Genomic DNA, 20,145 nt, shown 5'->3' with positions numbered 1-20,145 from the left:
TATAGAGAGCACAGTGTATATAGAGAGCACAGTGTACAGATATAGAGAGCACAGTGTATATAGAGAGCACAGTGTACAGATATAGAGAGCACAGTGTACAAATATAGAGAGCGCAGTGTATATAGAGAGCACAGTGTACAGATATAGAGAGCGCAGTGTATATAGAGAGCACAGTGTACAGATATAGAGAGCACAGTGTATATAGAGAGCACAGTGTACAGATATAGAGAGCACAGTGTATATAGAGAGCACAGTGTACAGATATAGAGAGCACAGTGTACAAATATAGAGAGCGCAGTGTATATAGAGAGCACAGTGTACAGATATAGAGAGCGCAGTGTATATAGAGAGCACAGTGTACAGATATAGAGAGCACAGTGTATATAGAGAGCACAGTGTACAGATATAGAGAGCACAGTGTATATAGAGAGCACAGTGTACAGATATAGAGAGCACAGTGTACAAATATAGAGAGCGCAGTGTATATAGAGAGCACAGTGTACAGATATAGAGAGCGCAGTGTATATAGAGAGCACAGTGTACAGATATAGAAAGCACAGTGTATATAGAGAGCACAGTGTATATAGAGAGCACAGTGTATATAGAGAGCACAGTGTACAGATATAGAGAGCACAGTATATATAGAGAGCACAGTGTACAGATATAGAGAGCACAGTGTATATAGAGAGCACAGTGTATATAGAGAGCACAGTATATATAGAGAGCACAGTGTACAGATATAGAGAGCACAGTGTATATAGAGAGCACAGTATATATAGAGAGCACAGTGTATATAGAGAGCACAGTATATATAGAGAGCACAGTGTACAGATATAGAGAGCACAGTGTATATTTTCTTACTTGTTGATATCCGAGGAAAGTGAAATCCGGAATCAGTGATTGGAGATAGAAATCCTCATCTGTCACATTATATGTATATCACCGTCCTCACCGACCCCCAAATACGGCTCTCTATATATCTATCTATATATCCCTATCTCTCTATATCTATCTCAATATATATATCTCTCTCTATATCTTTCTCTCTGTATGTATATATATATATATATATATATATATATATATATATATATATATATATATATATATATATATATATATATATCTATCTCTCTCTATATCTCTCTCTATGGGAAGTCACACATCCAGTCTATGTAATCCTCACTCTTCTCCTCACCAGAACTCCGCTCTCCGACCGTCTGATCCCAGAATGGAGGAGGAGCGGAGATCACACATAGACAGTATACGGGGTGATGTCACTCTATAGAGGTGTATACTGGGGTGTGGAGGGTGAGCCTGGGACAAACTACACTTCTGATTGGATGATAGAATCCCCAATACATCATCTCCAATCTTCTGTCTGCTGATACTATATATATATATCTCTTTCCCTGTATTCTCATACTGTCTCCTATATACAGTATATATGCACAGTACTGTGCAAAAGTCTAAGCCCTTGTACACACGGTTGGAGATTCTGCCAACCAAATCCGCGGATTTTGTCCGTCGGATTGTGTCCGAAACTGTTGCATACACACGGTCGGACTAAGTTGTCGAAAAATCCGATCTTTCAGAATGCGGTGACGTAATTTCGTTACGATGGGACTACATTCAGGCTAGTAGCCAATAGCTTTGATCTGAGCATGCGTGGCACTTGGTCTGATCAAAATTCTCTACACATGATCGGAGTATGTCCGATCGAACCAGTTGGTTGGGAAATATTTCCAACATCTTGGAAAATTGGGTCCGACGGAGATTCGGACGGAATCAGTCCGATGCAGACCACACACAGTCAGATTATCCGACGACACGGTCCGATAGAACACATTCCGACGGATTCTCCGACCGTGTGTACAAGGGCTTAGGCAGGTGTGATGCTGTAAATGAAGAATGCTTTCAGAAATTGAAGTGTTAATATTTTATTTTTATCAATGAAGAAAATGGAAAGTAAATGAAGAGAGATCCAAATCCAATCAATAATTGGGGTGACCCCCCCCCCCCTCTTCTAGGTAGACTTGCACACAGTTGGTGAAGGAACTCGGCCGGTAGGTTGTTCTAGGTACATCTTGGAGAATTAAGCACAGATCTTCTGTGAATGTCGGCTGCCTCCAATCCTTCTGTCTCTTCATATCATCCCAGACAGACTCCATGATGGTGAGATCAGGGCTCTGTCGGGGCCAAACCATCCACTCCAGGACTCTTCTTTTATCTTTACACCGAAGATAGTTCTTAATGACATGGCTGCATGTTTGGGGTGGTTGTCCTGCCACAGAATGCATTTGGGTCCAATCACATGCTTCCCTGATGGTATGGCATGATGGAGATGTATCTGTCTGTATTTCTCAGCATTGAGTACCACCATGCTAGATGGGTGTACCTGGGTCCCACTGGTTTCCACCAGACTTCTCCAGACAGTAGATGGGTGTGCCTGGTCCCATTGGTTTCCACCAGACTTCTCCAGACAGTAGATGGGTGTGCCTGGTCCCATTGGTTTCCACCAGACTTTTCCAGACAGTAGATGGGTGTACCTGGTCCCATTGGTTTCCACCAGACAGAAGATGGGTGTACCTGGTCCCATTGGTTTCCACCAGACAGAAGATGGGTGTACCTGGGTCCCACCAGACAGAAGATGGGTGTACCTGGGTCCCACCAGACAGTAGATGGGTGTACCTGGGTCCCACCAGACAGTAGATGGGTGTACCTGGGTCCCACCAGACAGTAGATGGGGGTACCTGGGTCCCACTGGTTTCCGTCAGTTTTGTGCTGATGGCACTGCTGGACATCTTCTGATGTGGAAGAGAAGAAAGTATGATATCTCTTTCAACTGTTCAATTATGTTTCCTTGGCCGACCACTGCATCTACGCTCCCCAATGTTACCTGGCCACTGCATCTACGCTCCTCAACATTACCCAACCACTGTGTCTACTCTCCTCAACGTTACCTGACCACTGCATCTACCGTTCTCAACGTTACCTAACCACTACGCCTATGCTCAATGTTACTTGACCACTGCATCTATAGTTCTCAACATCACCCGACCACTGCATCTACGCTCCTCAATGTTACTCAACCACTGCGTCTATGCTCCTCAATGTTACCTGAACACTGCGTCTGCCAGTCAGAGAGCGGACGGGTGAGGGTCACAGTGGCTGCATTTGATGGGGCACAATAGCGCCATTTGATGGGCACAGTGGCTTCATTTGATGGGCACAGTGGCGGCATTTAATGAGCACAGTGGTGGCATTTGATGGCACAGTGGTGGAAATTGATGGCCCAGTGGCTGCATATGATGGGCACAGTGGCTGCATTTGAAGGCACAGTGGTGGTTTTTAATAGCCCAGTGGCTGCATTTGAAGGCACAGTGGTGGTTTTTAATGGCCCAGTGGCTTCATTTGATGGGCACAGTGGCTGCATTTGATGGACACAGTGACGGCATTTAATGAGCACAGTGGTGGCATTTGATGGCACAGTGGTGGAAATTGATGGCCCAGTGGCTGCATATGATGGGCACAGTGGCTGCATTTGAAGGCACAGTGGTGGTTTTTAATAGCCCAGTGGCTTCATTTGAAGGGCACAGTGGCTGCATTTGATGGCACTGTGGCGGCAACTGATGGCAAAGTGTGTGCATTTGATGGGCACAGTGGTGGCATTTGATGGCACAGTGGCTGCATTTGATGGGCACAGTAGCTGCATTTGATGGCACAGTGGTGCAATTGATGGCAAAGTGGTGCAATTGATGGCAAAGTGGCTGCATTTGATGGGCACAGTGGCGGAATTTAATGAGCACAGTGGTGGCATTTGATGGCACAGTGGTGGCAATTGATGGCCCAGTGGCTGCATTTGATGGCACAGTGGTGGCTATTGATGGCCCAGTGGCTGCATTTGATGGGCACAGTGGCTGCATTTCATGGCACACTGGCTGCATTTGATGGCACAGTGGTGCAATTGATGGCAAAGTGGCTGCATTTGATGGGCACAGTGGCGGCATTTGATGGCACAGTGGTGGCTATTGATGGCCCAGTGGCTGCATTTGATGGGCACAGTGGCTGCATTTCATGGCACACTGGCTGCATTTGATGGCACAGTGGTGCAATTGATGGCAAAGTGGCTGCATTTGATGGGCACAGTGGCGGCATTTGATGGGCACAGTGACGGCATTTAATGAGCACAGTGGTGGCATTTGATGGCACAGTGGTGGAAATTGATGGCCCAGTGGCTGCATATGATGGGCACAGTGGCTGCATTTGAAGGCACAGTGGTGGTTTTTAATAGCCCAGTGGCTTCATTTGATGGGCACAGTGGCTGCATTTGATGGCACTGTGGCGGCAACTGATGGCAAAGTGTGTGCATTTGATGGGCACAGTGGTGGCATTTGATGGCACAGTGGCTGCATTTGATGGGCACAGTAGCTGCATTTGATGGCACAGTGGTGCAATTGATGGCAAAGTGGCTGCATTTGATGGGAACAGTGGCTGCATTTGATGGGCACAGTGGCGGAATTTAATGAGCACAGTGGTGGCATTTGATGGCACAGTGGTGGCAATTGATGGCCCAGTGGCTGCATTTGATGGCACAGTGGTGGCTATTGATGGCCCAGTGGCTGCATTTGATGGGCACAGTGGCTGCATTTCATGGCACACTGGCTGCATTTGATGGCACGGTGGTGCAATTGATGGCAAAGTGGCTGCATTTGATGGGCACAGTGGCGGCATTTGATGGCACAGTGGTGGCTATTGATGGCCCAGTGGCTGCATTTGATGGGCACAGTGGCTGCATTTCATGGCACACTGGCTGCATTTGATGGCACAGTGGTGCAATTGATGGCAAAGTGGCTGCATTTGATGGGCACAGTGGCGGCATTTGATGGCACAGTGGCTGCATTTGATGGGCACAGTGGCTGCATTTGATGGGCACAGTGACGGCATTTAATGAGCACAGTGGTACAATTGATGGCAAAGTGGCTGCATTTGATGGGCACAGTGGCGGCATTTGATGGCACAGTGGCTGCATTTGATGGGCACAGTGGCTTCATTTGATGGGCACAGTGACGGCATTTAATGAGCACAGTGGTGGCATTTGATGGCACAGTGGTGGAAATTGATGGCCCAGTGGCTGCATATGATGGGCACAGTGGCTGCATTTGAAGGCACAGTGGTGGTTTTTAATGGCCCAGTGGCTTCATTTGATGGGCACAGTGGCTGCATTTGATGGCACTGTGGCGGCAACTGATGGCAAAGTGTGTGCATTTGATGGGCACAGTGGTGGCATTTGATGGCACAGTGGCTGCATTTGATGGGCACAGTGGCTGCATTTGATGGCACAGTGGTGCAATTGATGGCAAAGTGGCTGCATTTGATGGGAACAGTGGCAGAATTTAATGAGCACAGTGGTGGCATTTGATGGCACAGTGGTGGCAATTGATGGCCCAGTGGCTGCATTTGATGGCACAGTGGTGGCTATTGATGGCCCAGTGGGTGCATTTGATGGGCACAGTGGCTGCATTTCATGGCACACTGGCTGCATTTGATGGCACAGTGGTGAAATTGATGGCAAAGTGGCTGCATTTGATGGGCACAGTGGCGGCATTTGATGGCACAGTGGCTGCATTTGATGGGCACAGTGGCTGCATTTGATGGGCACAGTGGCTGCATTTGATGGCACAGTGGTACAATTGATGGCAAAGTGGCTGCATTTGATGGGTACAGTGATGGCAACTGATGGCCCAGTGGCTGCATTTGATGGGCACAGTGGCTACATTTGATGGCACAGTGGTGGTAATTGATGGCACACTGTTGGCAATTGATCGCAAAGTGGCTGCATTTGATGGGCGCAGTGAGGCTGCAAGTGAAGTTTTTTTTCTGTATTTTTCAGAATTTTTCAGTTTGTTTGCGCCCCCCCCAAAAATTTGGAGCACCAGCCACGTCCATATGAAATTGATGATCATTATCACCTGCTTAGTATAATTGGTTAATCACACACCTGATTCTAATCCTACAAAATCGCTGACTGTATGCGACTGTACAAAGTGTGCGACTGGAAGAACTGATGCTGGTTTGAAGCCAAAGGGCGGCCACGCCAAATATTGATTTGATTGATATTTTTTTTCTCTTCGCTCAATTTGCTTTTTGTAAATTCATCAAAAAGAAACAATTAAAATATAGATTTCTGAAAGCATTCTTACTTTGCAGCATTTCTTCACACCTGCCCAAAACTTTTGCACAGCACGGTATATAACCAGCATTTTGCTTGACTGGACGACATGTGACCCATCATTCCACGAACATCCTCCCAGGTCATGCTGTCTTGTCAGTGTTCCCCAGCAGAGGCCCTCATCCCATCTCAGTATTACTGGAGTCAGCGAGGAATAATGGAGCACTGTCTGAAATTTTCCTCCTGGTATCGGTGTATGGCCATAGTGACTGTCTGGCTGCGTCCTCTCATATCTGAGACATTGATGGCATTGTTAAAGTTTAACGAGTGTCACCTCCAGTGTGTGGCATTCCTTTGCATCTATTGATGAACCGATCAATAGAGAACAATGGAGGAGAGTCTGACATCAGGTACGAGGAGTCCGGGCCTCCCCCCTCCTCCATCCCAATTCACTCTGGAGGGCTCTCACTGCCCCTCTTGTTATAATGATGCCTCTTATCCCCCCATTAAACTCTTCACTGTAAATGGTCCCTCCAGCCCCCTCCGTCTATATGTCCCCCATCATCCTGTGCGGCCTCCTCCCAGCCTCAGGACCCCCGGAGGACGGATGACAGTAAGAGAAGGATGTGGGGACAGTAATGACATTAGAGGAAGGAAACTCTCATCAGTGACTGTCTGTCCTCTGCCCGCAGACGGATCCGGCATCGCAAAATGACTTGTGTCCAACACAGAACCCTATAGAGGCTGAGATCCTCCCAGAGGGTAACATAGAGCCATATAGAGGCTGAGATCCTCCCAGAGGGTAACATAGAGCCCTATGGAGGCTGAGATCGCCCCAGAGAGTAACATAGAATCTTATGGAGGCCAAGATCCCCCCCACAGAGGATAATGCAGAACCCTATAGAGGCTGAGATCCTCCCAGAGGGTAACATAGAGCCATATGGGGGCCAAGATCCCCCCCAGAGGGTAACACAGAGCCCTATGGAGGCTGAGATCGCCCCAGAGCGTAACATAGAGACTTATGGGGGTCAAGATCCCCCCCAGAGGATATACAGAGCCCTATGGAGGCCAAGACCCACCCCCAGAGGATAATGCAGAACCCTATAGAGGCTGACATCCTCCCAGAGGGTAACATAGAGCCATATTGGGGGCCAAGATCCCCCCACAGGGTAACATAGAGCCCTGTAGAGGCTGAGATCCTCCCAGAGGGTAACATAGAATCTTATGGGGACCAAGATCCCCCCCAGAGGATATACAGAGCCCTATGGAGGCTGAGATCGCCCCAGAAGGTAACATAGAGTCTTATGGGGGCCAAGATCCCCCCCCCAGAGGATATACAGAGCCCTATGGAGGCCAAGATCCCCCCCACAGAGGATAATGCAGAACCCTATAGAGGCTGAGATCCTCCCAGAGGGTAACATAGAGCCATATGGGGGCCAAGATCCCCCCCAGAGGGTAACACAGAGCCCTATGGAGGCTGAGATTGCCCCAGAGCGTAACATAGAGTCTTATGGGGGCCAAGATCCCCCCCAGAGGATATACAGAGCCCTATGGAGGCCAAGATCCACCCCCACAGGGTAACATAGACCCCTGTAGAGGCTGAGATCCTCCCAGAGGGTGACACAAGAGCCCTATGGAGGCCAAGATCCCGCCAGAGGATAACACAGAGCCCTATAGAGGCTGATATTTCCCCAGAGGGTAACAAAACCCTATGGAGGTTGAGATCCCCCCTTAAGGTAACGGAAAGTCTTATGGAAGCCAAAATCCCCCCAGAGGGTAACAAAGAGCCCTACAGGAGGCTGAGATCCGCCTAGAGGGTAACATAGAGCCAACATCCCAAAAGAGCATAACAGAGAGCTCTATGAGGGATGTAGGAAGCTGAGATCCCTGTGGAGGGTAACAGAGCACCTCACAAAGGTTCTAGGAGGCGAACTTTCCTCCAGAGGGTAACAGAGAGCTTTGAGGAGGACATAAATATTAGAGATCCCACCAGAGGATAACAGAGAGGTTCTAGGAGACCAATCTCCCACAGGGGCTAACAGAGAGCAAAGATTTCATATGGAAAGTAACAAGGGCACAGGAGACAACAACCCACCGAGCGGGTAACAGAGAGACCCACAGAGGTTCTAGGAGGCCAACATTCCCCCAGAGGGTTACAGAGAGCCCTGTAAGCATACAGGATCTGGGATACCCCCAGAGTGTAACAGAGAGCTCCACAGAGGGCATAAATAAGAGAGTGCCCCCCTCCCCCCCACTATGTATCTCTTGGGGTGATGTTACCCCCTGGACATAGGCTAAGCTTCCTGTGTGCCCCATAGAGGGCTGTGGATGGATAGAGCCCAGGTGGAGGCTGGCAGACCTCCCTGGGGTATGATTGCTTGGCTGATATCTCTGGCATGCTTTGTGACGTACCCTCTGATCTGGCTTCCTGCCACTTGGCTCCGGTGTGGAAGTTTTATTATCATACAGATAGAGATGTGTATGTGGGGAGGGAGGACGGTGACTCTCACCTGTATGGGGAGACACCAACCCATGCACTGTCTGTGCGCCAACTACCATCAGCGGGTGACTGGTACTGAGACTGGGCACTGCAAGGCATTCCCGGAGAGGTGAGACAGACAGTGAGGGGAATAATCCGAGATAAGTGCAGCGTGGGAAGAACGCAGATACGGCTGTAAACAATTCAATTATATGATAAGTGAGACAACGCAGCACTTACCTCCATTACCACCTATGTACTAATCATAGAGGACCCACCATTACCAGGGGAGGGGGTGGCATTACATATATTACCCGATAACATCCCCCCTGCAGGAGGAGCTTACACTCTAATGTCCCCCTAGTCACACACTATTATTATTATACATTTGTATAGCTCTGACATATACCGCAGTGCTGTACAGAGATCACTGAGCCAATCACATCGGTCTCTTTACCAAAACAGACGTGGTACTGTGCAGACTCCATACATAGAGAATAAGAACACATACTAAGAATAAAACATGCAGGACAAGAGAAGTGGTTTTGTGCCACGTTCTCAGGTCTAAGCCCTTGTACACACGGTCGGATATTCCAACGGAAAATGTCCGATCGGACGGTGTTGTGGGATAATCCGACTGTGTGTGGGCTCCATCGGACTGTTTCCGTCGGAATATCGGAACCGACAAAGTTTTAGAGCTGGGCTGTAAAATTTCCTGACAACATGATCCGATCGGACTTTGTCCGATCATTTGTAGAGAATTCAGATCTGACAAAGTGCCACACATGCTCAGATCAAATTCCTAGACCAAAGCTATTGGCTACTAGCCTGAATGTAGTCACGTCCTAACGAAATAACCTCATCACGTTATGTACAATCGGATTTTCCGACAACTTTGTCCGACCGTGTGTATGCAACACAAGTTTCGGACAAAATCCAACGCATTTTGTTGTCAGAATGTCCGACCGTGTGTACAAGGGATAATAGCTCTGTAATCCCGGGTATGATAGGTTTCTATTCTTAGTTCTGTTATCTCTAAAGCCCCCCACACACTATCAGATTTTCTGCAGATTTTTTCCTTCCGATTTACCAAAACCATATAATATGAGGTCAAACCTTAGGAGTTTCAATGTGTCTGCAATCAGGCCGGCCCTTCTACTACATGGTTTTGGTAAATCTGAAGACAAAAATCATCAGAAAATCTGATAGTGTGTATGGGGCTTTATAGCTCTATAACCTCAGGTCTGACAGATCCATGTTCTCAGGTCTGATAGATCTGTGTTCTCAGGTCTGACAGCTCAGTGTTCTCAGGTCTGATAGCTCCGTGTTCTCAGGTCTGATAGCTCCGTGTTCTCAGGTCTGATAGATCCGTGTTCTCAGGTCTGATAGCTCCGTGTTCTCAGGTCTGACAGCTCCGTGTTCTCAGGTTTGATAGCTCCATGTTCTCAGGTCTGATAGATCCGTGTTCTCAGGTCTGATAGATCCGTGTTCTCAGGTCTGATAGCTCTGTGTTCTCAGGCCTGATAGCTCTGTGTTATCAGGTCTGATAACTCTGTGTTCTCAGGTCTGATAGCTCCGTGTTCTCAGGTCTGATAGCTCTGTGTTCTCAGGTCTGATAGCTCCGTGTTCTCAGGTCTGATAGCTCTGTATTCTCAGGTCTGATAGATCCGTGTTCTCAGGTTTGATAGCTCCGTGTTCTCAGGTCTGATAGATCCGTGTTCTCAGCTCTGATAGCTCCGTGTTCTCAGGTCTGATAGCTCCGTGTTCTCAGGTCTGATAGATCCGTGTTCTCAGGTCTGATAGCTCCGTGTTCTCAGGTCTGATAGATCCGTGTTCTCAGGTCTGATAGATCCGTGTTCCCAGGTCTGATAGCTCCGTGTTCTCAGGTCTGACAGCTCCGTGTTATCAGGTCTGATCCGTGTTCTCAAGTCTGATAGCTCCGTGTTCTCAGGTCTGATAGATCCGTGTTCTCAGGTCTGATAGCTCCGTGTTCTCAGGTCTGACAGTTCCATGTTCTCAGGTTTGATAGCTCCATGTTCTCAGGTCTGATAGCTCCGTGTTCTCAGGTCTGATAGATCCGTGTTCTCAGGTCTGATAGATCCGTGTTCTCAGGTCTGATAGCTCCGTGTTCTCAGGTCTGACAGCTCCGTGTTCTCAGCTCTGATAGCTCCGTGTTCTCAGGTCTGATAGCTCCGTGTTCTCAGGTCTGATAGCTCCGTGTTCTCAGGTCTGATAGATCCGTGTTCTCAGGTCTGATAGCTCCGTGTTCTCAGGTCTGACAGCTCTGTGTTATCAGGTCTGATAGATCCGTGTTCTCAAGTCTGATAGCTCCGTGTTCTCAGGTCTGATAGATCCGTGTTCTCAGGTCTGATAGCTCCGTGTTCTCAGGTCTGACAGCTCCATGTTCTCAGGTTTGATAGCTCCATGTTCTCAGGTCTGATAGCTCCGTGTTCTCAGGTCTGATAGCTCTGTGTTCTCAGGCCTGATAGCTCCATGTTATCAGGTCTGATAGCTCCGTGTTCTCAGGTCTGATAGCTCCATGTTCTCAGGTCTGACAGCTCCGTGTTCTCAGGTCTGATAGCTCCATGTTCTCAGGTCTGATAGCTCCGTGTTCTCAGGTCTGATAGCTCTGTGTTCTCAGGTCTGATAGATCTGTGTTCTCAGGTCTGATAGCTCCGTGTTCTCAGGTCTGATAGCTCCATGTTCTCAGGTCTGATAGCTCCGTGTTCTCAGGTCTGATAGCTCAGTGTTCTCAGGTCTGATAGCTCCGTGTTCTCAGGTCTGATAGCTCCGTGTTCTCAGGTCTGATAGCTCCATGTTCTCAGGTCTGACAGATCCGTGTTCTCAGGTCTGATAGCTCCGTGTTCTCAGGTCTGATAGATCCGTGTTCTCAGGTCTGATAGCTCCGTGTTCTCAGGTCTGATAGCTCCGTGTTCTCAGGTCTGATAGATCCGTGTTCTCAGGTCTGATAGATCCGTGTTCTCAGGTCTGATAGCTCCGTGTTCTCAGGTCTGACAGCTCCGTGTTATCAGGTCTGATAGATCCGTGTTCTCAAGTCTGATAGCTCCGTGTTCTCAGGTCTGATAGATCCGTGTTCTCAGGTCTGATAGCTCCGAGGTTCTCAGGTCTGACAGCTCCGTGTTCTCAGGTTTGATAGCTCCATGTTCTCAGGTCTGATAGCTCCGTGTTCTCAGGTCTGATAGCTCCGTGTTCTCAGGTCTGATAGCTCTGTGTTCTCAGGCCTGATAGCTCCGTGTTATCAGGTCTGATAGCTCCGTGTTCTCAGGTCTGATAGCTTCATGTTCTCAGGTCTGATAGCTCCGTGTTCTCAGGTCTGATAGCTCTGTGTTCTCAGGTCTGATAGATCTGTGTTCTCAGGTCTGATAGCTCTGTGTTCTCAGGTCTGATAGATCTGTGTTCTCAGGTCTGATAGCTCCGTGTTCTCAGGTCTGACAGCTCCGTGTTCTCAGCTCTGATAGATCCGTGTTCTCAGGTCTGATAGCTCCGTGTTCTCAGGTCTGATAGCTCCGCGTTCTCAGGTCTGATAGCTCCGTGTTCTCAGGGCTGATAGCTCCGTGTTTTCAGGTCTGATAGCTCCGTGTTCTCAGGTCTGATAGATCTGTGTTCTCAGGTCTGATAGCTCAGAGTTCTCAGGTCTGATAGCTCCAAGTTCTCAGGTCTGATAGCTCCGTGTTCTCAGGTCTGATAGCTCCGTGTTCTCAGGTCTGATAGCTCTGTGTTCTCAGGTCTGATAGATCTGTGTTCTCAGGTCTGACAGCTCCGTGTTCTCAGGTTTGATAGCTCTGTGTTCTCAGGTCTGATAGCTCCGTGTTCTCAGGTCTGATAGCTCCGTGTTCTCAGGTCTGGTAGCTCCGTGTTTTCAGGTTTGATAGCTCCGTGTTCTCAGGTCTGATAGCTCCATGTTCTCAGGTCTGATAGCTCCGTGTTCTCAGGTCTGATAGCTCAGAGTTCTCAGGTCTGATAGCTCCAAGTTCTCAGGTCTGATAGATCTGTGTTCTCAGGTCTGATAGCTCCGTGTTCTCAGGTTTGATAGCTCTGTGTTCTCAGGTCTGATAGCTCCGTGTTCTCAGGTCTGATAGCTCTGTGTTCTCAGGTCTGATAGCTCCGTGTTCTCAGGTCTGATAGCTCCGGGTTCTCAGGTCTGATAGCTCCGGGTTCTCAGGTCTGATAGCTCCAAGTTCTCAGGTCTGATAGATCTGTGTTCTCAGGACTAGGGATGAGCTTCGAGTTTGAGTCAAACTCGTGTTCGATGCGAACATTGCCTGTTCACTGAACACCGAACAATTTGGGGTGTTCGCGGCAAATACGAAAAGCCGGGGAACACCCTGTACAAGTCTATGGGAGAAATCTAAAGTGCTAATTTTAAAGGCTTATATGCAAGTTACTGTCATAAAAAGTGTTTGGGGACCCGGGTCCTGCCTCAGGGGACATGGATCAATGCAAAAAAAAGTTTTAAAAACTGAAGTTTTTTCGGGAGCAGTGATTTTAATAATGCTTAAAGTGAAACAATAAAAGTGTAATATTTTACATTTCGTACCTGGGGGGTGTCTATAGTATGCCTGTGAAGGGGCGCATGTTTCCCGTGCTTAGAACTGTCCCTGCACAAAGTGTCATTTCTGCAGGAAGAAAAGTAATTTAAAATCACTCGCGGCTATGAACACTCATTGAAAGTCATTGATAAAAAAAAAGAAAAAGCGTGGGGTTCCCCCAAATTCAATTACCAGACCCTTCAGGTCTGGTATGGATATTAAGGGGAACCCCGCATCACATTTAAAAAAAAATTACGTGGGGTTCCCCCCAAATATCCATACCAGACGGATTTTAAGGGGAACTCCACACCAAATGAAAAAAAAATGGTGTGGAGTTCCCCTCAAAAATCCATACCAGACCCTTTATCCGAGCACACCACCTGGCAGGCCACAGAAAAAGAGGGGGGACGAGAGAGAGAGACCCCCCTCCTGAACCGTACCAGGCCACATGCCCTCAACATTGGGAGGATGCTTTGGGGTCCCCCCCAATGCAACCTGTCCCCATGTTGATGAGGACAAGGGCCTCATCCCCACAACCCTGGCCGGTGGTTGTGGGGGTCTGCGGGCGGGGGGCTTATCAGAATCTGGAAGCCCCCTTTAACAAGGGGACCCTCAGATCCTGGCCCTCCCCCTGTTTGAAATGGTAAGGGGGTACAAAAGTACCCCTAACATTTCACAAAGAAAGTGTAAATTTTTTTCAAAAAACACACACACCGTTGGCAAAAGTCCTTTATTAAAAATAAAAAAAAGATTCCAGCGGTGGTAATCCACTCTTGCTATCCAGCGATGGATGATCATCTCTCTGGGGTCCAGCGATGGCTCATCTGATCCAGTGACGGGTGATCTCTCCCTCCAGCGCAGGACATCCATCCTCTGTCTCCACCGGAGACACTGCGGGAATCCCGGCAGCCTGACACTTCTTATCTGAGGAGGGCGGGGCCACCCGTCACCTGACTAAAGGGGAAAACCGGGCTTCCCTAGTGAGGTTCCGGTGACCCCGCCCCCTCTGATGTAACGGAAACCTGCGCCCCTTTACAGGCATACTATACACACACCCCAGGAATGAAATTTAAAGGAATATTACACTTTTATTGTTTCACTTTAAGTATTATTAAAATCACTGCTCCCGAAAAAACTGCAGTTTTTAAAAAAAAAATTTGCATTGATCCATGTCCCCTGGGGCAGGATCTGTGTTCTCAGTACTGACAGCTCTGTGTTTTCGTGTCTGACAGCTCCATGTTCTTAGGTCTGATAGCTCTGCGTTCTCAGGTATTATAGATGTGTTCTCAGGTCTGAGAGCTCCATGTTCTCAGGTCTGGCAGCTTTATGTTCTCAGGTCTGATAGATCTGTGTTCTCAGATCTGGTAGCTCCGTGTTCTCAGGTCTGACAGCTCCGTGTTCTTAGGTCTGATAGCTCTGTGTTCTCAGTACTGACAGCTCTGTGTTTTCAAGTCTGATAGCTCTGTGTTCTCTGGTCTGATAGATCTGTGTTCTCAGGTCTGACAGGTCCTAGTTCTCAGGTCTGATAGCTCTGTGTTCTCAGGTCGGATAGATTTGTGTTCGTGGGTCTGATAGTTTCATGTTCTCAGGTCTGATAGCTCTGTGTTCTCAAGTCTGATAGCTTCATGTTCTCAGGTCTGACCGCTCCATGTTCTCGGGTCTGATAGATCTGTGTTCTCAGGTCTGACAGGTCCTTGTTCTCAGGTCTGACAGCTCTGTGTTCTCATGTCTGACAGCTCCATGTTCTCGGGTCTGATAGGACCTGTCAGACCTGAGAACACAGATCTATCAGACCCGAGAACATGGAGCTGTCAGACATGAGAACAAGGACCTGTCAGACCTGAGAATACAGATCTTGTTCTCAGGTCTGACAGCTCTGTGTGCTCAGGTCTGACAGCTTCGTGTTCTCAGGTCTGATAAATTTGTGTTCTTTGGTCTGATAGTTTCATGTTCTCAAGCCTGATAAATGCATATTCACAAGTCTGATAGCTCCATGTTCGCAGGTCTGACAGCTCCATGTTCTCAGGTCTCACAGCTCCATGTTCTCAGGTCTGATAGCTCTGTGTTCTCAGGTCCGGCAGCTTTATGTTCTCAGACCTGATAGATCTGTGTTCTCAGATCTGATAGCTCTGTGTTCTCAGGTCTGACAGCTCCATGTTCTCTGGTCTGACAGCTCCATGTTCTTAGGTCTGATAGCTCTGTATTCTCAGCTCTGACAGCTCCATGTTCTCAGGTCTGATAGCTCTGTGTTCTCAGGTATGATAGCTCTGTGTTCTCAGGTATGATAGCTCTGTGTTCTCAAGTCTGATAGCTCTGTGTTCTCAGGTCTGACAGCTCTGTGTTATCAGGTCTGATTACTCTGTGTTCTCAGGTCTGACAGCTCCATGTTCTCGGGTCTGATAGATCTGTGTTCTCAGGTCTGACAGGTCCTTGTTCTCAGGTCTGATAGCTCCGTGTTCTCAGGTCAGATAGATTTGTGTTCGTGGGTCTGATAGTTTCATGTTCTCAGGTCTGACAGCTCCATCTTCTCGGGTCTGATAGATCTGTGTTCTCAGGTATGACAGGTCCTTGTTCTCAGGTCTGATAGATGTGTGTTCTCAGGTCTGACAGCTCCGTGTACTCAGGTCTGATAGCTCTGTGTTCTCAGGTCTGATAAATTTGTGTTCTTTGGTCTGATAGCTTCATGTTCGCAGGTCTGACAGCGCCATGTTCTCAGGTCTGATAGATCTGTGTTATCAGCTCTGATAGATCTGTGTTCTTAGCTCTGATAGATCTGTGTTCTCAGGTCTGATAGCTCCTTGTCCTTAGGTGTGATAGCTCTGTGTTCTCAGGTCTGATAGCTCCGTGTTCTCAGGTCTGATAGCTCAGTGTTCTCAGGTCTGATAGCTCAGTGTTCTCAGGTTTGATAGCTCTGTGTTCTCAGGTCTGATAGCTCAGTGTTCTCAGGTCTGATAGCTCCTTGTCCTTAGGTGTGATAGCTCAGTGTTCTCAGGTCTGATAGCTCCTTGTCCTTAGGTGTGATAGCTCAGTGTTCTCAGGTCTGATAGCTCCTTGTCCTTAGGTGTGATAGCTCAGTGTTCTCAGGTTTGATAGCTCCGTGTTCTCAGGTCTGATAGCTCAGTGTTCTCAGGTCTGATAGCTCAGTGTTCTCAGGTCTGATAGCTCAGTGTTCTCAGGTCTGATAGCTCAGTGTTCTCAGGTATGATGGCTCCATGTTCTCAGGTTTGATAGCTCTGTGTTCTCAGGTCTGATAGCTCCGTGTTCTCAGGTCTGATAGCTCCGTGTTCTCAGGTTTGATAGGTCTCACACAATCAGATTGTTAGTAAAGTGGAGAAAGGATTGACATACATGTAGCACCCTCTAGTGTGCTAGAATCTTTTTTTTTTGTTAGGGAAAATTGTTCAGGCTTGACTGCCAGCCAAGCCTGTGCTGTTTTATCTTGGTCAGGTGAGTGACCCAGGGAGGGCAGGATGACTCACAGGCAGATCCTGTGAGACCCCCCCCCCCCCCCCCACCCTACTTCTGGAACTTGCTGCAAACTCCCAGAAGAATGGGAGTGGAGGAGCTGCCTGGAGTATTTATGAGGGCCCTGACCAATCCCTAACAGATGGGTTGGCAGGGGGAAGGTGTGTAGTATATATTATATACACAGAGGGAAGCATGCTCTCCAGTGATGGGGGGTGTAGTATATATTATATATACAGAGGGAAGCATGCTCTCCAGTGATGGGGGGGGGTTTAGTATATATTATATATACAGAGGGAAGCATGCTCTCCAGTGATGGGGGGGGGGGGGGTTTAGTATATATTATATATACAGAGGGAAGCATGCTCTCCAGTGATGGGGGGTGTAGTATATATTATATATACAGAGGGAAGCATGCTCTCCAGTGATGGGGGGGTGTAGTATATATTATATATACAGAGGGAAGCATGCTCTCCAGTGATGGGGGGTGTAGTATATATTATATATACAGAGGGAAGCATGCTCTCCAGTGATGGGAGGGAGGTGTAGTATATATTATATATACAGAGGGAAGCATGCTCTCCAGTGATGGGGGGTGTAGTATATATTATATATACAGAGGGAAGCATGCTCTCCAGTGATGGGGGGATGTAGTATATATTATATATACAGAGGGAAGCATGCTCTCCAGTGATGGGAGGGTGTAGTATATATTATATATACAGAGGGAAGCATGCTCTCCAGTGATGGGGTGTAGTATATATTATATATACAGAGGGAAGCATGCTCTCCAGTGATGGGGGCGGTGTAGTATATATTATATATACAGAGGGAAGCATGCTCTCCAGTGATGGGGGGGTGTAGTATATATAATATATACAGAAGGAAGCATGCTCTCCAGTGATGGGGGGGTGTAGTATATATTATATATACAGAGGGAAGCATGCTCTCCAGTGATGGGGGGTGTAGTATATATTATATATACAGAGGGAAGCATGCTCTCCAGTGATGGGGGGGGTGTAGTATATATTATATATACAGAGGGAAGCATGCTCTCCAGTGATGGGGAGGTGTAGTATATATTATATATACAGAGGGAAGCATGCTCTCCAGTGATGGGGGTAGTATATATTATATATACAGAGGGAAGCATGCTCTCCAGTGATGGGAGTGTAGTATATATTATATATACAGAGGGAAGCATGCTCTCCAGTGATGGGGGGTGTAGTATATATTATATATACAGAGGGAAGCATGCTCTCCAGTGATGAGGGGTGTAGTATATATTATATATACAGAGGGAAGCATGCTCTCCAGTGATGGGGGGGTGTAGTATATATTATATATACAGAGGGAAGCATGCTCTCCAGTGATGGGGGGTGTAGTATATATTATATATACAGAGGGAAGCATGCTCTCCAGTGATAGGGGGTGTAGTATATATTATATATACAGAGGGAGGCATGCTCTCCAGTGATGGGGGGGGTAGTATATATTATATATACAGAGGGAAGCATGCTCTCCAGTGATGGGGGGGTGTAGTATATATTATATATACAGAGGGAAGCATGCTCTCCAGTGATGGGGGGTGTAGTATATATTATATATACAGAGGGAAGCATGCTCTCCAGTGATAGGGGGTGTAGTATATATTATATATACAGAGGGAGGCATGCTCTCCAGTGATGGGGGGGGTAGTATATATTATATATACAGAGGGAAGCATGCTCTCCAGTGATGGGGGGGGTGTAGTATATATTATATATACAGAGGGAAGCATGCTCTCCAGTGATGGGGGGGGGTGTAGTATATATTATATATACAGAGGGAAGCATGCTCTCCAGTGATGGGGGGGGGTGTAGTATATATTATATATACAGAGGGAAGCATGCTCTCCAGTGATGGGGGGGGGGGTGTAGTATATATTATATATACAGAGGGAAGCATGCTCTCCAGTGATGGGGGAGGTGTGGTATATATTATATATACAGAGGGAAGCATGCTCTCCAGTGATGGGGGGGGGTGTAGTATATATTATATATACAGAGGGAAGCATGCTCTCCAGTGATGGGGGGGGGTGTAGTATATATTATATATACAGAGGGAAGCATGCTCTCCAGTGATGGGGGGGGGGTGTAGTATATATTATATATACAGAGGGAAGCATGCTCTCCAGTGATGGGAGGGTGTAGTATATATTATATATACAGAGGGAAGCATGCTCTCCAGTGATGGGGGGTGTAGTATATATTATATATACAGAGGGAAGCATGCTCTCCAGTGATGGGGGAGGTGTGGTATATATTATATATACAGAGGGAAGCATGCTCTCCAGTGATGGGGGGTGTAGTATATATTATATATACAGAGGGAAGCATGCTCTCCAGTGATGGGGGGGGGGTGTAGTATATATTATATATACAGAGGGAAGCATGCTCTCCAGTGATGGGGGGTGTAGTATATATTATATATACAGAGGGAAGCATGCTCTCCAGTGATGGGGGTTGTAGTATATATTATATATACAGAGGGAAGCATGCTCTCCAGTGATGGGGGAGGTGTAGTATATATTATATATACAGAGGGAAGCATGCTCTCCAGTGATGGGGGGTGTAGTATATATTATATATACAGAGGGAAGCATGCTCTCCAGTGATGGGAGGGAGGTGTAGTATATATTATATATACAGAGGGAAGCATGCTCTCCAGTGATGGGAGGGAGGTGTAGTATATATTATATATACAGAGGGAAGCATGCTCTCCAGTGATGGGGGGGTGTAGTATATATTATATACACAGAGGGAAGCATGCTCTCCAGTGATGGGGGGGGGGGTGTAGTATATATTATATATACAGAGGGAAGCATGCTCTCCAGTGATGGGGGGGGGGTAGTATATATTATATATACAGAGGGAAGCATGCTCTCCAGTGATGGGGGGGTGTAGTATATATTATATACACAGAGGGAAGCATGCTCTCCAGTGATGGGGGGGGGTGTAGTATATATTATATATACAGAGGGAAGCATGCTCTCCAGTGATGGGGGGGGGGGTGTAGTATATATTATATATACAGAGGAAAGCATGCTCTCCAGTGATGGGGGGGTGTAGTATATATTATATACACAGAGGGAAGCATGCTCTCCAGTGATGGGGGTAGTATATATTATATATACAGAGGGAAGCATGCTCTCCAGTGATGGGAGGGAGGTGTAGTATATATTATATATACAGAGGGAAGCATGCTCTCCAGTGATGGGAGGGAGGTGTAGTATATATTATATATACAGAGGGAAGCATGCTCTCCAGTGATGGGGGGGTGTAGTATATATTATATACACAGAGGGAAGCATGCTCTCCAGTGATGGGGGGGGGGGTGTAGTATATATTATATATACAGAGGGAAGCATGCTCTCCAGTGATGGGGGGGGGGGTGTAGTATATATTATATATACAGAGGGAAGCATGCTCTCCAGTGAT

The 20,145-nt window shown here is 47.4% G+C and overlaps 1 protein-coding gene across 1 annotated transcript in view; it reads right to left on the bottom strand.

The window, feature by feature from the left end:
- GIPR (gastric inhibitory polypeptide receptor) overlaps positions 1–1,082 on the bottom strand; it is a 36,447-nt gene extending 35,365 nt beyond the window's left edge. Inside the window, exon 1 of the mRNA XM_077463206.1 lies at positions 862–1,082. The gene's annotated coding sequence lies outside the window, so the exon portion shown is untranslated. The remainder of the gene's footprint in view (positions 1–861) is intronic.
- Positions 1,083–20,145: the final 19,063 nt, after the last annotated feature.

This window comes from Lithobates pipiens, unplaced genomic scaffold (genome assembly GCF_037356315.1).
Source record: "Lithobates pipiens isolate NorthernLeopardFrog02 unplaced genomic scaffold, aLitPip1_a1.2 Scaffold_3, whole genome shotgun sequence".
In the NCBI taxonomy this organism is placed as follows: Eukaryota; Metazoa; Chordata; class Amphibia; order Anura; family Ranidae; genus Lithobates; species Lithobates pipiens.
Note: the sequence above shows the minus strand (reverse complement) of the source record. Positions and strands in the feature narration are given on the sequence as shown.